We start from the raw sequence: 20,088 nt of genomic DNA, 5'->3' as shown, positions 1-20,088 counted from the left end.
CTGGTTCACTGATGTGTGGTAGTGTTGTTCCCAGATTTGACCCTTTGGGTATATGACTGCATACTTTTAAATTACTTAGCTCATCTCTAGTGTACTCCTTGTACCCAGAACCATGCAGAATACTTTTGGACAGGTGTAATGCATTTAAAATGACTTGTGATGATTGTTATGATCTGTGCAGCTAATAGGTGCCACGTAACTTAATATTGTTAATCACTCATTATCAATTTTAGAATTAGTGCCATTTTTGGAAACTGGGGGAGATTGATAATCCTATTAATAGATCTTTTTTTAAAATTGGGAGCTCTGGTACTATACCCCAACTTCGCTCCCTCAAGAGAAACTTGTTCACTCTATACTATTTGCCTCCTTGTTGAGCGTACATGGCTGCTGTGTTTGACTGGCATATGTATTAAGCGAACGTTACCTGTTGAAGCTCCTCCGTTTCTTACCTCTTGTCCACTTTCCTACTTTTCTATTATATTAGATGGCACACCATTCAGCTTCACCTTGAAGTGGGCCAATACATTCAACTAATACTACAATATGCTTGTTTTTCACAGTACTGCATCTGCCAAAAAAATATTCAAAATGTCAATAAATGACTAAGCTTACTTACTAAAATGGGTTGTGCTTAAATCATTGACTTTATTATGGATGCACTCTGAATGAAAAATTCTGTCAAGTTTTAGAAGGAAGAAAGGGCTGTAATGACTAACTTCACTGCCATCCCCTGCAGCTCACCCCTGACACGGGGATATGCCCCAGTGACATGTACCGCTCAGGTTTAGTAGTTAAACCCTGGGCCAGCATCCATTCCTTGCCCTTTTGTGGTGTTAGTTGTGGATCTTCATTGGTGTATATTCTGTTATTGTTGCTCTTGACACTTGTTTCTGACTATGTTTTGTCCCCTAATTCTGCTGTTTCCACCCGGGTTACCTCCCGGTGCGGTGATATAAATATTACAGGTTTACAGTGGTTTGGCCTTCATAAAACTATTCACTGAAGGGAGAGTTGGCAAGAGAGTTGTGATCAGGTCCTGCCATTGGGATGTGCATCCCAGAGGGTATCTCCTCTGCGGAAGGGCTAGCTGGTGTAACATTTCACCCTTCGCTGTATGGACTTGTTTAAACTTTGTGCTACTCATTTCACGTTTCCAGCCACTAGTGGCCGCCCTTGCCACTCAGAACCACTCAGACTGATTATCAGGTCCAGCTGCAGTTGATTATCTGATCAAGACAGCCTTTATAAACCTGCCCAGCCCTGCAGTCTGGGCCTTGACATTCATGTTAGAGGACTACCTGTTTTGGTTCCTGATCTGCTCCTGTTTTGGTTCCTGATCTGCTCCTGTTTTGGTTCCTGATCTGCTCCTGTTTTGGTTCCTGATCTGCTCCTGTTTTGGTTCCTGATCTGCTCCTGTTTTGATTCCTGATCTGCTCCTGTTTTGGTTCCTGATCTGCTCCTGTTTTGGTTCCTGATCTGCTCCTGTTTTGGTTCGTGCTCTGCTCCTGAGTTGCGGCCAGTGCCCCACTAGTGGACTCCCTGGTCGAGTGCCCTGCATCTGGGCTCCCTGGTTAAGTGCCCTGCGAGTGGGCTTCCTGCCGTGTGTGCCCTGCGAGTGGGCTTCCTGCCGTGTGTGCCCCAACCAGAGGGCTTCCTGCCGTGTGTGCCCCAACCAGAGGGCTTCCTGCCGTGTGTGCCCCAACCAGAGGGCTTCCTGCCGTGTGTGCCCCAACCAGAGGGCTTCCTGCCGTGTGTGCCCCAACCAGAGGGCTTCCTGCCGTGTGTGCCCCAACCAGAGGGCTTCCTGCCGTGTGTGCCCCAACCAGAGGGCTTCCTGCCGTGTGTGCCCCAACCAGAGGGCTTCCTGCCAAGTGACTTTCCTTGTTTATATTGTGTTGTTCCATCATATGCAATACAACTCTTAATCCGCATCTTCTGTCTTTGATTGATTTCTTGCGCCTGTCTGTACCAACCCCAAGCCATCATGCATCGTGGGGTACAGACAGAGCCCCTCGTATCCTCTGCACCTGGGCTCCTATTAGACCTGATCACCAGCTGGGGAAGTCAAAAGATCTCTCCCCAACTGCCCACCCCCTGCGGGGGCAGGTATGCAGCCCATATGTGTAAGTTAGAGCATCGGGGACAGGGGTCTCTCCAGCCAGAGGTGGACTGGACTGCCCACTCCTGATAATAAAAATAAAAGGACCACAAAGTCTGTTCATACCGACCCTTTTTCCACTGCATATGATGTCACTGAAGCTGCACACACAGCGATGGAGCATTAAAACAGATGTCTGCATAAACAGACCTCGTCCTCCCGCTAGAGGACTTGAGAAAGGTAAGAGATAGAGAAAAGGGGGAGATAATTAAGAAGAAGGAGTGATATAAACAAAGGGGGGATATAGAGATAGATAAAGAACAATTAGAGAAAAGAGGAAAAGATGATGAGAAGTGGAAGAGGTCATGAGAAAAAGAGGACATAATGAAAAAGGGAAGAGATTTAATAAAGAGAAAGAGGAGGAGGGAAAATGAGAAGGGGGGTTAAGGAGAAGCGGGAGAGATAAAGGGGAAGATAAAGAGAAAGAAGGGAGATAAGAGAAAGGGGCACTAAAAAAGAAAATAAGGCGATAAAGAGAAAAGACAGCAATATGGAGAAAAGAAGAGATAAATAGTAAGACTAGGGGAGACAAAGAGGAAAGGGAGACATGAGCTAAAGGGAGAGATAATGAGAAACAGGAGGACCAAAGAAATGGGGAGAGATGAAGGGAAAGAGTAGCGATAAAGGGGTAATGACAAAAGGCAGAAAGATGAAAGACAGCAGGATAGGGCATGGATTGTGTGGTAATAGAGAGGAAGACAAATATGTCTTAGGGCAAGCAAGTGTGTGTATACAGTGGCAAGTGTGTGTAAGGGCAAATGTGAATATGCATGTGTAAGTATGTGTGTTTATGGCCAGGCATTTGTAAGGGCAGTGTATATTTGTGTATTTTGACAGTCTATCCGTTACCGTTACGGGCCTAAAGGGTATAGACTGATTCAACATTTAATAAAAGGAATGGAACACTTAAGTTATGAAGAAAGGTTAATTAATTTAAATCTGTTTAGTTTAGAAAAATGGCACCTCAGATGGGATACACTGTGTGTGCAATCTGGGTGTTGGGGCAAATGAGTACCAGGGCTGGACTTTGGGGTGTGTGACCTCTGAGCTATGCCTGTAATTTAGGGTTTTCATGTATAAATTTGATCTATACCTTCAATATATATATATATATATATATATATATATATATATATATATACCTTTAGTTGATCTATACTTCCAATACTATGTTTTTATGTGTTATTTATTTAATCTAAACCTACAAAAAGGGAGGTTGCTAGGTTTCCAAAAGATGCAGGGCTAGAGCCCATAGCAGATTTGATAGGAGTGACTTAAAGAAGCTAACTCTCTGGGGTAAGCATACACATGCACACAAGATACACTATATGGACAAAAGTATTGGGACATCTGACCATTAAATTAACAGGGATTTTAATGACACTGCATTCTCAATACAGCTCAACTCATCCCAAACATGTTTGATGAGGTCAAGGTTCTGTTCAGTTCTTCCACACCAAACTCATCCAACCGTGTCATTATTGACCTTGCCTTGTAGACTGGGGCACTTCAGGCTGGAACAGAAAAGGGCCATTGTCCAAAATGTCTTGGTATGCTGAATCATTAAGATTTCCCTTCCCTGGAAGTAAGGGGCCCAAACACTGAAAAACAGCCCCAGACCATTACCCCCTCCACCAAATTTTACACTTGGCATGCTGCAGTCAGGCAGACAACGATCTCTTGGTATCCACCTAATCCAGACTCGCCCATTGAACTGCCAAACAGAGAAGCGTGATTTGTCACTCCACAGAACACGTTTCCAGTGCTCCAGAGTCTGCATGCCTGTCTCCACTGGCTGCATGCTCTACATGACTCGATTTGATGCTAGGCATTGTACTTGGTTATGTGAGACATGGATCCACTTGCTTGGCCATGGAAACCCATTCCATGAAGCTTCCTCCATACAGTTTGTGCTGATATTAATGCCTTTGCAAGTTTTGAACTTTTCAGCTATGGAATCAGCAGAATGTTGATGACTTTTACGCCCCATGGGCCTCAGACCTCAGATCCTGCTCACTGACCACTTTTCCATAATACCACATCTACCTGGGATGAAATTTCAAGAACAGGCTCCTGGGAATCAGCGTAGCTAAATGGACAGGGAGCATGTATGTGTGTGGGTTAGTGCATGCTCAGGGCATGTCCGTGTTTTGATTGGGGTATGTTAATTGAGGGTCGGGAGACCATAGGTGATATAAGGTGCCCTATGGGTGACCCCGGTCACTGTCCTTTTTACAGACACAGCCAACAGACTTACCTGCTTGTGCTTAGGTGTACCCTGACAGCCTGGAGTATGGACGTGGAGTCGATCCTCGCTGCTCTCAGGGCTGGTGCGTACCAGGACGGTGGTAGGGCACTTCGCGAGCAGTTTGCTCACCTACTTCCTCAGGCTGCGGTACCTGTAGTGCCTGCTGGGTCTGGTGGGGCCGCGGAGGCACCGTCTCGCGGGCGCGTTTCGGTTCGCCGGCGCTCCCGCCCTCCTGCTCGGTTGAGCCCCGTGTCGGGTGGGGGGGCTCGTTACCGGAGCAGGAGTCCAGATCCCGGGCCGTCTCCTCGGGGCGGGCGGCTGTCTTCGTGAGGCCTGCTGCTCCCTTGCCGGGGCCGGCGACGGAGTCCCCGGCGCCTGCACGGGCGTCGCGGGATGCGGCGCTTCGTCGCTGCCGCTCCGGTGGCCGCGGCCGGTCGCTGGAGCCGACTGGAGGCCGCGCGGGAGCGTGGGAAGCGGCGGGCGGTGTTTCCGCTGCCCGCCCGAAGAGGACGTCGCGGGCGGTTGCGGCAGCCCCATCTGGGGTCAGGCAAGCCGCAGGGGGGGTGAGTAGGCCCGGTGGGGCTACACGGGGGACGGCTGGGGGTCCTGCTGGGGGGGATGTCTCGGAGGAGGCAGGGGGGGTCCTCCAGGGACGACTTGGCCCTCTCTCAGGGGCCCTCGGCCAGCTTACCTCCTCAGGGGGAAGGGATGGGGGGGGTCTTCACAGCTGTTGTACGGCTCCTCTGATGAGGAGGCTTTTGCTACCCCCCTTTCCATACGGCACCTGGTGGTGGCTTGCCAAGGCTCGGCCCCCTGCCGGTGGTTTCTGGTACTGCGGCTGTTTCAGGACATGTTATCTCACCCCCTTCCTCTACACAGGCTGTGTCTGGTGTGCTGCTGCTGGGACCAGGACTTCAGGGACCTTCTGTCAACACGGCTTCAGCTACGGTGCCGCAGGAGGTCTGCCGGTTGCTTGGCGGTGAGTTACCTTCTCATTCTGTGGGCCTCTTGGGAGCCGGGGTGGAGGGTCGCTCGGGCTCTTCTATGGGTGCTTTTCTTTCAGGTCTGCGGGTTTTTTGGATGCGTGGGAGCGCGACGGGGGTGCTGGTCCGTCGGGGTCTGGTCTGGATAGTCAGGTTAGGTCCGTGTGGGAGCAACCTGGGGGTGGCGCGGAGTCGTTAGGTTCGGTTTCCCTTTCTGCGCCTGGTGTGGCGGGGTCGGTTGGTGCCGGGACGTCTGGCCCGGTGGCCCCCGGGGTTCCAGTGGTGGCGGCCCCGCCGGCTGGCAGGGCTGCTGCGGTACTTGGCTCGGCGCCAGTTGTAGATGCGGCTTTAGGGGTGGCGGACGTGGCTCGTGGGGCGGCCTACATGTGTTGGTCGGGCCCACTTGGGCTGCACTTGAAACAGGATATTAAGGAGAAGATCTGGAAAGGGGAGTTCCTTGAGATTTTCTCCCTTCTGCCGCTGGAGGAGGCTCCTCCCCCTGCGGCGGAGGAGAAGGATAAGGAAAAGGAGAAGGAAAAAGAGAAGTTTCGGTATCGGCGGATTCCTAAGACCTTTGGGAATTGGATCCGCGCCTTTTCCATCTTGGCTAGTGTGATAGGCGAAAAGTGCCCTGAGAAATGTTCGGCACTTTTTGCGTATCAAGATCTCATCTGGAGCGCGTGTCGGACTTATGGGGGTCTGGGCTGGTGGCGGTACGATGAGCAGTTCCGCCAACGCTTGGCGGTCGGGCCATCTATCGGTTGGGATCAGATGGACATTGGTCTGTGGCTGGCCATTATGACTCGGCCGGCCACGCACCAGGGCGGTTTCTCGTCGTTTCTTGGGGGGGCCGGGGGGGTATCTGGTGCCACGGCCTCTCCGGCCGGTCAGCGGCGGCCGGGGTGCTGTTACCAGTTTAACGACGGGCAGTGTAAGTTTGGAACGTCCTGTCGGTTCAAACATGAGTGCTCCGGCTGTGGCGGAGCCCATCCCCACTCCCGCTGCTTCAAGCGGGCTAAGGGGGGCGAGTGCGCAGATGTGGGATCAAAGGGCGACGACGCCAGTGGACGTTGCCGCGATGCGCCCGTGGCTAAGCCGATATAGGGACCGGCGGGCTGCTGACATTTTGTTGCTGGGGTTTTCGGAGGGGTTTTGGATACCCTTTGTGGATGCCCCTAGTTCGGTTAATTTTCGGAATTTGCGCTCTGTTGCGGAATTTCCTGATGTTGTAAGGGACAAGTTGCGTAAGGAAGTTGAGTTAGGGCGCATGGCTGGCCCTTTTCGTTTGATTCATCACTTATCTTACCCCCGTGGTAGTTCGGTTAATGACGGCATTTCGGCTGAAATGGTTAGGGTTGTTTACGCGTCTTTTGATAAGGCGGTTGACATGGTACGGGCGGCGGGTCGTGGCGCCCTGTTGGCAAAGACGGATATTGAGGCGGCGTTTCGCCTTCTCCCGGTTCACCCGGCTTGCCATCATTTGTTGGGTTGTCAGTTCGAGGGTCGTTTTTACGTTGATATGTGCCTCCCGATGGGTTGTTCTATATCCTGCTCCTATTTCGAATGTTTTAGCACGTTTTTGGAGTGGGTTGTTCGGGAGGAGGCGGGTTTGGCTTCTATCCTGCATTATCTGGACGATTTCTTGTGTATCGGGTCGGGGGATTCTGAGGATTGTCTTCGTCTCCTGCATACTGTGCAGGCCGTGATGTGTCGTTTTGGAGTTCCTCTTGCGGCCGACAAGACGGAGGGGCCGTCCACCTGTCTGAGTTTCCTTGGAATCGAGATCGATTCTGTGGCGATGGAGTGCCGCTTGCCTGTTGATAAGCTGGTCGACTTGAAGGGGTTTGTTGCCAGGGTGCGGGGGATGAGGAAGGTTCAGCTTTGTCAGTTGCAATCGCTGTTGGGGAAGTTGAACTTCGCTTGTCGCATTTTGCCGATGGGTCGGGTTTTAAGCCGGCGGCTGGCTGCGGCGACGGCGGGTGTTTTTTTGGATGCCTACAATGGTCGGCCGTATTGGCAGGCGCCCCAGGTTTCTAATTCCCAGCTGCATCTTTACACGGATGTGACGGGGTCGGTGGGTTTCAGGGCTATCCTGGGTGTGCACTGGTGTGCTGAGGAATGGCCGGTCTCGTGGAGGGAGTCGGGGCTCACCCGGAACTTGGCGTTCCTGGAGCTTTTTCCCATTTTGGTGGCGGTGGAGGTATGGGGTGATGTTCTCCGTGATCGGTGGGTGCTGTTTCATTGTGACAACCTGGGGGTTGTTCAGGCTATCAATACTTTTACGGCTTCCTCCCCTCCGGTGGTTCGGCTTTTGCGTCGGTTGGTGTTGCGGTGTTTGGGTCTGAATGTGACCTGTAAGGCAGTGCATATACCCGGTGTCAAAAACGTGACGGCTGATGCTCTTTCCCGCCTTCAGTGGGCAGAGTTTCGAGCTACGGCACCGTTCGCGGACGAAGAAGGGGTCCCGTGTCCAGTGGACCTGTGGTCCCTTGGGTTAGACGAGTGACGGAGTGGATTCGAGGTTCGGTTTCCAGGTCCACCTGGGGGAGGTATGGAAAAGTGTGGGACGAGTGGGCAGTCTTTGAGAACGACTGTGGGGGTTTCCCGACTCACGCTGCTCGGGTTCGTGGCTTGCTTTCCCTCCTGTGTCAGTGGGACTCGACCGGGGTGTCCCCATCGGCAGCTTCTGCTCGCCTGTCGGGTCTTAGTTTTTTATATAAGTTGATGGGAATCGCTGATTTTACTAAGGATTTCGTTTGTTCGCCAGGCCTTGAAGGGATGGCGAAAGGGGGTTGTTACGAGGGATACTCGGAGGCCGTTTTCGGCTGAGTTGCTGGTTTGGTTGTGTGGGGTGTTGGGTTCTGTTTGTGTTTCGGAATTCGAAGTTCGGTTGTTCAGGGCGGCTTAGCCTTTTTCGGGGCTATGCGGATAGGGGAGTTGGTTAGCCCTAGTAAGCGTGTGCCTGGGGGTGTTTTGGCGGAGGATGTGGAATTGGGGGCTGGTGGTCTGAGCTTTCGCATTCGGCGCTCAAAGACGGATGTCCTGGGTAGGGGGTCTTGCGTTCGTTTGGGTTCCATTGCGGGCTCCCCTATTTGCCCGGTTTCGTCGGTTCACGAGTTTCTCTTGGTGCGCCCGGCGGTGGGGGGTCCGCTGTTGGTGCATCAGGACGGGTCGTTTTTATCCCATTTCCAGTTTGTCGGCGTTTTTCGGAAGTCGCTGTCAGCCTTGGGTGTTCCTGCCGGGTCTTTTGGGGGCCATTCCTTTCGGATTAGTGCTGCCACGGAGACTACCCGGGTTGGTTTGCCTGATTCCTCTGTGCAACGAATTGGGCGCTGGCGTTCGGGTCGTTTTAGGTCGTATGTTCGTTTGGATATGCCTGTTTAATGTTCTCTGTTTTTTGTAGGTGTGGTTCTCCCTCAAGTCTGGCTCGTTGGACATTCCTTCATCTTCTGGGCCAGGAGGTGGGCGGCGGTTCGGCCGAACGAGGAGCAGTTGGGGTTCTCTCCCCTTGCGGTTGAGGTGCGGTGGTTCGGGAAGCGGGGGATGCGGTGGGTTCATCTCCTCCCTGAGCTGGTTCGGTTATCACGGTTGTTGGGTCCTCCCTCGGTCCTGGTGATTCACCTTGGGGGGAATGATCTTGGGGTAGTCCCGGTCAGGTCTCTGGGGGATACGGTTCTTAGGGACCTCGCTAGGCTTCTGGTTTTGTTTGCTGATGTCCGGTTGATATGGTCCGAGGTGGTGTCTCGGAATTTTTTGGCGGGTGGCGACTAACCAGTGGGCCCTGGAGCGGTCGCGGGTTACATTTAATCGTTGGATTTCCAAGTTTGTGGCTGGCGTTAATGGCGTGACGGTTCAGCATAGGGTGTTTGAGAGGGACGCGGCTAATTTGTTTCGGAGTGATGGTGTTCATTTGAATGACATCGGTTTGGATATTTTCAATTTGGCTCTGCAGGAGGCTATCGGTCAGGCCATGGCGTGTGCTGGTGGGGGCCCCCGCTGATTTAAGGGGTTTAAACAGCGGGGTTAGTGGCGGTTTGTGTGTCCTTGCCGGTCTGGTTTTGGTAAGTGATGGAGTTTGGATGCTGGTGTAATGGAAGGCTCAATCCTCCCCTAACCTCTGGTGTTTTATTGGATGTGCCCATCGAGCTTGTGGACGGCTGGTGGTTAGCATTGGTGGTGGGACAGCGAAAGGTAGCTGTCAATTTTGTTTGGACGAGGGGGGAGGTGAGTACCTGTGGTCTGGATTGTGCAGTGTGAGAGGCCGGCAAGGACAGGGTTCATTCGGTTCCTGTGTTGGTTATGTTTGAATATGTTATGGTAATGTGTTATGTATATTTGTATATTTGTATTTATTATTTATCGGTTATTGTATATTCTTGTTATTGGTTAATGGTGTTTTGGGCCAACACAGTGTTTTATGGTTTCATAATAAAATTGTGCTGTGGCCTGCTTTATCCAATTTCAGTCTCCGTGTGGTTATTTGGTGGGTTAAATGGTATCGGGTTTGCAATGCACGGTACACACTACCTACATACATGACTTATTGCAAAGGTGGCACCCTATGCCAGTACCACGGTTTAATTCACTAAGCGTTTCAGAGAGACCCATTTTTTTCACAAATGTTTATAAATGCATACTGCATGGCTAGGTGCTTAATCTTATACCGGTATGGCAATGGGTCTGATTGAAACACCTGAATTCAAGAATTAAGTGGTGTGTAGCAATACTTGTGTCCATATTGTATGCTATATATATTAGCCTCCTAAGGATTGGGCTGTTTGTTTTGTTTTTTATGTTTTGTGACCAAAGCTGTTTTAACATGTTGCGGTGCTTGTGTTTAGCTGTAATTGTCTCCTTTCATTTTGTGTACCCACACAAGTTATATATTGGGTTTTTTCTAGACAAGAAGTTAATCCCTCTGTTGTGCTGAGTAAAGTTTGGAACTGCTACTCCAATACAGCACTAATGTTCCTATTGATAAACAAGTATATACAGTACTTCAATAGAGCTGGTACTGAGAATGTATGTGTATTTTCATACATAGCCTGTAACAAGCTATCACGATGGTATCTGGTGGCAGATACGAACCATTCAGACCATGTGGTCTGCCAATTTTTCAAGATATAATGACTCCAACCATAATCATTCCTTGGTCTTGTCTCAAATTCAGTATAGCTTTCTCTCTATTCTGTGCATGTTTCAATTCCCTCACTCTACTAGCTTCTACTACTTCCACTGGGAGGCTGTTCCACTTATCTACCACTCGCTCAGTAGCATAAAACCTCTGTACATTACATGTCTATGCCTCTAATCCATTAGTTTTTCCTGATATTTTTTATCCTGCAAATCACTCCAGCATTTTATCCCAGGTACAGAAAACTTGTGACACCTTGGCACACAAATGAGTACAGCTGGTACCCCTACCTCACTATCTACCACTATAATTAGCACCCACATCTCATCACCAACAAATACAAGGCAACCACAGCTCTAGAACCACCAGTGATTACAGCAACCATAACTTTGTATAAAAAGAGTGCCATGACCCATGCCCTGGCTATCTGTTCTTATTAACTCTTTGCCAGTATGGGAAGGGATACACACTCCAGTGCAAGAAATGTTAACATTAGTATGCCACTTGAATATATTTGTATGCTAGCTGTGTTATCCCTGTCCATCACACTATATATGGCAAACAAGAGAATCACTCTGTATAAATCACCTAGTCTGACCCAGTGATTAATGAAAGTCATTAACATTGCCATAAAGCATCCGCTCAGTGCAGTTGTTTGAGAAGGAAATGTCACCCAAAATATCTCAACAGTCACAACCAACAGTCCTCAATCTAAGGTGTCAGTGCCTAAATATTTAAATCATAAAGACACATTATTAGCAGCATGTGACACCTGTTGTATTTATATTAAATAGAGAACAATAAAACACCTAGACATTCCAGTATATCTGCAAAATTTAGATTTGCACTAGTAGGACCCCTCTTACCCTTCTGTGCCCGTATTTACTTGCAATATGATTATAAAATGTTGTTCTCTATAAATAACATTTTAGATGAGTCATGTACCCTCATGCCAGTCTAAGCCCTTGCTATGCCCCCCATTCCCCTCTGCCCTTGCTTCCTTTTTTTCTGGAGGGGCAGCATTCCATGGTGGTCTGCTGCCTTAGAAGCCGCGCCAGGTCCCGCAGGGCTGTGCAGGACCTTCCGAAGCCTTGCAGACATATATAGGGGCGTACCTAGAGTATTTGGCACCTGGCATCCTGTATGTGGCACCCCCACACACACACACTTTAAAACTGCATAGCTTCTACTGTTAAATACCGGCGCAGGTGGTACAGTATTACTGTTATCATTATATACTGAGGCAGACATTGACGGTGGTACAGCATAACACTTATCACTATATACTGAGTCAGATATTGACGGTGGTACAGCATAACACCTATCACTATATACTGAGGCAGACAATGACGGTGGTACAGCATAACACCTACCACCATATACTGAGGCAGACAATGACGGTGGTACAGCATAACACCTATCACTATATACTGAGGCACACATTGACGGTGGTACAGCGTAATCCCTATCACTATACATTGATCCAGACATTGACAATAGTGCAGCATAACTCCTATCACTATATGCTAAGCCAAACATTGATGTGGTGTAGGCCTACCACTTCATTGTCTGGCTTAGGGATGCACCGAAATGAATTCTGGACTGAAACCGAAAATGCAGCATTTACGAATAGGACCCCCCCACACCATAAAAAAAACACTTTTATTTAAAGTAAGTAACACACCAAAATAGGACAAAACTATTAAATAACAATATTAATATATATATATATATATATATACAAAGTCCAAAATCAACAATTGCACACCAATCACCACTTTTTTAGCCCGGTGCCAAGTAGCTGCAACAGCAAATCATATAACATCCAAAAATAGTTACCGGCACTCCAGGGACTTCTTTAAATAATCACTCCAGAAACTGCAGTTTCCTAATCAACGTTTCAGTCTGTTTATTAGACTTTCATCAGGACATCTGACGTCCTGATGAAAGTCTAATAAACAGACTGAAACGTTGATTAGGAAACTGCAGTTTCTGGAGTGATTATTTAAAGAAGTCCCTGGAGTGCCGGTAACTATTTTTGGATGTTATATATATATATATATATATATATGATTGTTAAGAGCAATCACATTCCTATCATGCCCAGGCATACCCAGATTCCAGGATGTACTCGCAGACTTGGCATGATAGGAGTATGATTGCCCTATCTACCCCTTCTCACTCCCGTCTGCCCTATCTACCCGTTCTCACTCCCTTCTCCCTATCTACCCCCTATCCCCCGCCTCACTCCCTTCTCCCTATCTACCCCCTCCTAACTCTCCCTCTTTGAAGTTCACTTATCTTTCAGGAGTCCTGCGGTGGGGGTGCAAGGCCTCTGACTCCCAGCTCTGCCACTGTATGGAACAGTATAGAGTGATGGGAGTTATGATGTACTTTAGGGCTTAATTATATAATAAAAAAAATACATTGGAAATGGTACAGCATAACACCCATCACTCTCACACACTTACCAATCCACACATACACCAATCCACACATATACTAATCCACACATACACCAATCCACACATATACTAATCCACACATACCAATCCACACATATACCAATCCACACATATACCAATCCACACATACACTAATCCACACATATACCAATCCTCAAATATACCAATCCACACATATACCAATCCACAAATATACCAATCCACTCTCACTGTCACTCTCACTGAATGCTTTCCTACCTTTCCTCTTTTCTCCTTACAGCTCCTTTTCCTCCTCTTCGCTCCTCTTCTTCAGTTCTTCTGTCTTCTTCTGGTTCAGAGGGCACGGACAGAGGTGGGTGCGGCTTCAGTGCTGTGCGCCGGGATCTGACAACAAACCCCGGCGCACAGCAGCTGTTGCCGCGCGGATCGCAAGGGAGCGGTATCGGAGGTCTGTTAAAGACCTCCGATACTGCTCCCTTGCGAGCCTGCTCCTCCAGTGGCGGACATTACTGTCCGTCTCTGGAGGGGTTTCGGGTGCCGGCAAGTTGGCACCCCCCTGATGAGCGGCACCCAGTGCTGACCACCCCCCCCGCCAGAGTTAAATAAATATTTTAACTATTTCAACCCAAGCCTCTGGTAGCTGCCAATGGGGTTTAATTTTATAATAGAGTGAAGTAGTGATGGGAAGTTCGGATCATTAAAGTGAATCGGATCATTTCGACTCGTTCATTGAAATGATCCGATTCATGATCTGAATCTTTGGATCACTCAGTGTGACTCACAGGAGTTACTGTTTCCCAGTCCCTCCGTGCAGGCACACTAACGATTGGCCCCGCCCCATTTCATTAGTCAATGAACCCTCCTGCCTGCCTACTCGGGTGATGTCACTGAAGGCAGAGAGACGTTCAAGATCGTGTAAGATCCGGATCACTGTAAGATCTGAATCTTTGAACGACTCTCTGCCTTCATTGGGATTTGAATCATTCAGAAAATATCACCATACATTCAGAGAATATCACCATACTTTTATAAATAAATACATTAATAATCACTGCCCCCAGGATTTACATTCCCCTTTACCTCCAACTGCACCCCATTAAGCATAACTGCCCCTAAATTAAACCTAAACACCCCATCAACCATAACTGCCCCTAAATACCCCATTAACCATAACTGCCCCTAAATTAATTGCATGTACTGCAGATAAATTACCTAATAAATTGATATGGTTGATGGGGTCTTTAGTGTTAATTTAGGGGCAATTATGGTTAAAGGGGTGTTTCGGGTTAATTTGGGGGCAGTTATGGTTAATGGGGTGTTTAGGGTTAATGTATTGGCAGTTATGGTTGATGGGGTGTTTAGGGTTCATTTAGGGGCAGTTATGCTTAATGGGGTGTTTAGGGTTAATTTAATGCTGAGGGTTAATTTAATTAATATAATAAAGTTAACTTAAGGTACAGTTAGTGGTAAAGGGGAATGTAAATCCTGGGGGCAGTGATTATTAATGTATTTATTTATACAAGTATGGTGATATTCTCTGAATAATTTGAATCCCTGTAAGATCCGGATCCCTGTAAGATTCGAATCATTTGAATCATATGAATCATATGAATCATTTGAATCATATGAATCTTTGAATTACTCTCTGACTCTATGAGTCATCGTTCCTCTGTGAATCAATGAGCTGATCCCAGAGTCTGTGTCTGAGTGCTCTGCAGATGACTCGCTCTAGGATCAGGTTACAACTGCATGATTCACAGACTGAACTGCTACAAATGAATCATTCAGTCTACTGAACCGAGTCATCCGGATCACTAAAAAGATTCGGATCAAATGAACGATTCGTTCATGATCCGGACATCACTAGATTGAAAGCATTTAATCAGGATGTGAGGGAACTTCCTCCGCGATCATGCTGGTTCTTGCAATTTAGAAATTCTTTTCTCACGGCACTTATATGTGATTGGATTGAGGAATGATGGGGGTTAAAAACAAAACAGTTTTAACAAAACATAGTTTGACTTTTGTTAAATGGTTTGAAGTTGTGAGAACTCATTGTAAAGTACGTCTTAGGAGGTTCTGTACAAACCTTCAGTTCCCAATTCTTCCAAATAGAGGTGTGGATTTTTATACAATTGTGCAGCAGTGTTATAGATGCTGCACTAAATGGCATTCGTGCAGTAAACCAAAAAAAGAGTATGCATGGCTCTAAGCTCCTGCAAAATTACACTATGGATAATTATTTTGATGATTTTTTTTCTTATAAATTCTGAATTCTTGTAAATTGGTACACTAGGGGGCGCTCATGTATTCCATTCAGTGAAAATCCAGAATAATAATGGAAACAAAAAAATATATATATTGTAGGTGTACAATTATATATAATCTGCCCTGCGTGTCACAGATTTTGCACTCACAGTGTTCCTGTGTTGTTCAATGCGTAGCGAGGGTCACATGGGAATCCACGTTGGGAATATATATCAGAGGGAAAAACAAAAAGGATCCGATAGTGTGTTATCGTTTAAAGTGCAGGAAACTCAAGAGGTGGAAGTGTATTTACACTTAAATGAGTGTAAATAAGCCCGTAGTTCCTGGTCACAAACTGGTCCTGTCTGTAAAGTCCTCAATCCGGTGCAGTGGCGTCACTACAGGGGGGCAAGGGGGGGCAATTGCCCCCCCTAGAATATTCCTTGCCCCCCCTGTTGCCCCCCCGCCGAATTTGAAACCACCCAGGACAGTCCTTGACTGCTAACAACGGCATGGTGCCATCGCTAGCAGTCCCAGTCAGGTGCTAACAACGGCGCCATGCCGTCACTAGCACTATCTTACCTTGATGGAGGTCTGTGGACCTCCATCACCACCTACCCCGGCGATCTGCCCCTCACACTGAAGGGCATCACCGGGGCCACCCGATCTGCCTGGTGACGTCTCGCGCAATTATGCGATGACGTCACCGCGCAACTTTATTAACAACTGACAATTGTCAGTTAAAGAGGTATGGGGGCATGCTGCTTAGATGCCTGTATCTCAGGCATCTAAGCAGTTACATACCCCCAACATATACCATTGGAAAGGTAAAAAAAAAGTTTAAGTATTCTAGCTAAATGATCACTGTGGTAGCCAATGTTACCACAGCGATCATATAGCTATAAAAAGTCACATTCCCTTTTTAAAAATGGCCGATACTAATTTTTAATCCTATGATCCCTTTGATCATGGGGTTAAATTTAGCCAACGGTAGAGGGAGGCAATTTTTGAAATCCTGATGAACTGCAAATATTAAAATCAGCCATTTAGCCTGTGCGGTACGCGAGTAACCATATCATCCCTGGAGCGCCTTGCATTTTTACGGCAAAACTTATTTTTGCTGTAAAAGTGATTTTTTTTTCTCCCTTTACCATCATTTCTTTGGGATTGTAAGGGGAAAGAATGGTGTGTGCTACTGTGAGTAAATGTATGGAAAGAATGGCGTGTGTTTCTGTGAGTGAATGGAGATATGAAATGCGTGTGAATGATCAGTAATTAGGGTTTAAGCCTTGACGTGGCATTACTGCTCACGTAGGAAGTTAAATCATGGCACAAAAAGTACACATTTGCAAAAACTACATCCCTTGACGCATCAAATGAGGGGCTGCATGTGTTTCTAGTACAAACCTGGAGTGCGCAAGACACAAATGAATATGTTGTTATGGTTAGAAAAAACATATTTTCAAGCCAAAGCGACATATTTCATCATTATTTGTGCACTCAACTTTTGTCCTAGAAATACATGTAGCCCCTCATTTGAAGCTCCAAGGGGTGTAGTTTCTTAAAATGGATGAATTGTCGGAATGAGGGAGAGCATGAGTTAATATGTGGATGATTTGTCTGAATGAGGGAGAGCATGAGTTAATGTGTTTGTGTGTATCATAGATGTATAATTGTGAAAGGGCAAAGATGGCACTAGCAGGATGTATATGGGAAAAAGATGGCAAATCTTATGTGTGTTATCTGGGTGCTGGCCAGGTTCTATGTGGGCAGCGTGGTTGGGATGTGCAACCTGTGATCTATGCCTGTAATTTAGGGGTTTAAAATATACCTTTAATGCCGTGTTTTTATGTGAATTCCAATTGATCTGTACCTGCAAAGCTTGGTTTGTGCGTCCATATCTGCTATGCTATGTTTCCATACATTATTTATGTATACCTGCAAATACAGGGTTTGTATGTCTTGTTCAGTTGATTAATACCTGCAATGCTGTTTCCATGTATTGATTTGATCTATACCTGCAATGCTACATTTCATATATTATTATTGTATACCTGCAAATACAGGATTTGTATGTCTGATTCTGTTTATTTGATATATACCTTCAGTGCTGAGATCACAAGTGGATTTCAATTGATCTATACATGCAAAGATGGGTTTGTGTGTTAATGTGTTGATCTATGCCTGCTATCGGCAGCAGGGTCTAATATTTATATATATATTTATATATATATCGGCAGCAGGGACTAATATTAGGCCCTGAAATCATTTAGTGGAAAAGTTAAGGTATTGTGTTGTTTAAAGGATTTCAAGGATTAGTCGTACTAAATTGTGGCTTCAGGCTTCCCATGTTGAATGATCAAGTATTGTATTGTCCAATAACAAAAGTATCATTCCATAGCACATTACTTTTGGCAATATATATATATATGTGTGTGTGTGTTTTTTCAGTGGTATGATTTAATGGTGGAAATTATTAATGCCCCCCCAGTTTGACTGTGGTATCTTGTGTGCCCCCCCTATATATTGTTTCTAGAGTCGCCACTGATCCGGTGGAACCGATGGTTAAATGCTCATGGTTGCACAGTGTGTCATACAGTGACTGTCCACAACGTAGGTGTAATAGAAAAAATATATTTATTACCAAATAACACTATGCTGGATCTATAGAAGATGCAGCTATAAAGTAGTTTGAAATATAAAATAAATAAAATAATGTATAAAACCAGAAGCACTGGTACTAATAAAATAGAATAAAATAGTCCAAAGTAGTCACTCAACGCGTTTCGCCGTATAAGGCTTCATCAGGAGACTCCTTATTTACACTCTTTTAAGTGTAAGTACACTTCCACCTCTCGCGTTTCCTGCACTTTAAACGATAACACACTATCGGATCCTTTTTGTTTTTCCCTCTGATATATATTCCCAACGTGGATTCCCATGTGACCCTCGCTATGCATTGAACAACACAGGAACACTGTGAGTGCAAAATCTGTGACACGCAGGGCAGATTATATATAATTGTACACCTACACTATATATATTTTTTTGTTTCCATTATTATTCTGGATTTTCACTGAATGGAATACATGAGCGCCCCCTAGTGTACCCTGGCTGAAATACTTCGGCACCCGGAGAGTGTTGTTTAAGGGCTGCAGCTGTGTTTCCATATACATAAAAGGAAAGTCCTAACTCATCACTATTTTATTCACTTATTCTACTCCTCATACTGGTTTTCAAACTTTTTTACGTTTACAAATTGGGTATTACCACAGCTGTATTTGTTAATTATAAACCTTTACACATGGACACTTTGGCACCAATATGTCAGGGTCCACTCTCTGCTGCCTGAACCATGGCTGAATCATACGTCGGGCTAATACATCTGCTACCACTAGTGGCCACCCTCCTCCCTCTGGAGTGATCTGAACATGATTATCAGGTACAGCTGCGCCTCATGGACTGAGTGAAGCCTTGCCTTTATAAGACCTGCCCTGCCCATCAGTCAGGGCCTTGGCATCGAAGTTGTAGGACTGCCTTTGCTCTGAGCCGCTACCTGTGCCTGAACCCGTGCCTGTGCCTGAACCCGTGCCTGTGCCTGAACCCGTGCCTGTGCCTGAACCCGTGCCTGTGCCTGAACCCGTGCCTGAGCCCGAACCCGTGCCTGAGCCTGTTCCTGTACCCGTGCCTGAGCCGGTACTCGTGCATGATCCAGTACCCGTGCATGATCCAGTACCCGAGCGTAAGTCCGTACCCGTGCATGAACCTGTACACGTGCCTGGCCCGGTAGTACTCCGTTCCCGTCCGCCCTGCCAGTGGGCCTCCGTTCCCGTCCGCCCTGCCAGTGGGCCTCCGTTCCCGTCCGCCCTGCCAGTGGGCCTCCGTTCCCGTCCGCCCTGCCAGTGGGCCTCCGTTCCCGTCCGCCCTGCCAGTGGGCCTCGCCTGTGCCTGTACCTGTACCTGGACCCGTACCTGAACCTGCCTGTGGGCTTACCTGCCAGTGGGCCCGCACCCGAGCCTGTACCTGTGCCTGTGGGCTTACCTGCCAGTGGGCCCGCACCCGAGCCTGTACCTGTACCTGTGCCTGAACCTGCCTGTGGGCTTACCTGCCAGTGGGCCCGCACCCGAGCCTGTACCTGTACCTGCACCCGAGCCGGTACCTGCCTCGGCTCCCGTCTCTCTGCCTCAACTCCCGAGCCTGCACCTGCCTCAGCTCCCGTCTCTCTGCCTCAACTCCCGAGCCTGCACCTGCCTCAGCTCCCGTCTCTCTGCCTCAGCTCCCGAGCCTGTACCTGCCTCAGCTCCCGTCTCTCTGCCTCAGCTCCCGAGCCTGTACCTGCCTCAGCTCCTGTCTCTCGTCCTATCCAGTCCTGCTACTCTGTCTGTACCTATCTCAGTGTCACCATGCATAAAGGGGTACAGACAGAGTTCCCCGTATCCCCTGCACATGGACTCCTACCCGACCTGCTCGCCCTGGTCCTGACAGAATGCCAAGGCCATACAAAGGAGTCCGCGGGGATGACTGCAGTTCTGGAGGTACTGGCGGAGTGTGTACTGCAGCTGTGCAAATCTGTGAGGTCTGTGATGGAAAGCGATCGCACTAAACAAAAGCCTATGACCAAGACCAAGGGCAAGACAGCTCCACAGAAGAGCTGTAAGCGCGAGCCTCTCACCAAAGAAGAGAAACAAAAACGGCGAGAGGACAACTTGTGTTATTATTGCGGTGAGACCGGTCATAGGATAACATATTGTCCGTGGAAACCTGCTAAGCCACCTGCAACCCACACTGATCAACCCCGTGCCCAGGAACCTGTATATGACACCAGCAACCCGTCACAGCTGGAGCACACCCTGCCTCTTCCACAGCCCGG

The 20,088-nt window shown here is 47.7% G+C and overlaps 1 protein-coding gene across 1 annotated transcript in view; it reads left to right on the top strand.

Moving 5' to 3' along the window:
- The window catches only part of LOC149283560 (SH3 and cysteine-rich domain-containing protein-like), a 191,878-nt gene that overhangs the window by 76,520 nt on the left and 95,270 nt on the right, over positions 1 to 20,088 (top strand). The gene's annotated exons all lie outside the window — the stretch shown is intronic.

This window comes from Sceloporus occidentalis, unplaced genomic scaffold (assembly GCF_023333645.1).
Source record: "Sceloporus occidentalis isolate IW3139 unplaced genomic scaffold, rSceOcc1.0.p SCAF_102, whole genome shotgun sequence".
NCBI classification, from domain to species: Eukaryota; Metazoa; Chordata; class Lepidosauria; order Squamata; family Phrynosomatidae; genus Sceloporus; species Sceloporus occidentalis.
This window is presented reverse-complemented; position numbering and strand designations above follow the sequence as displayed.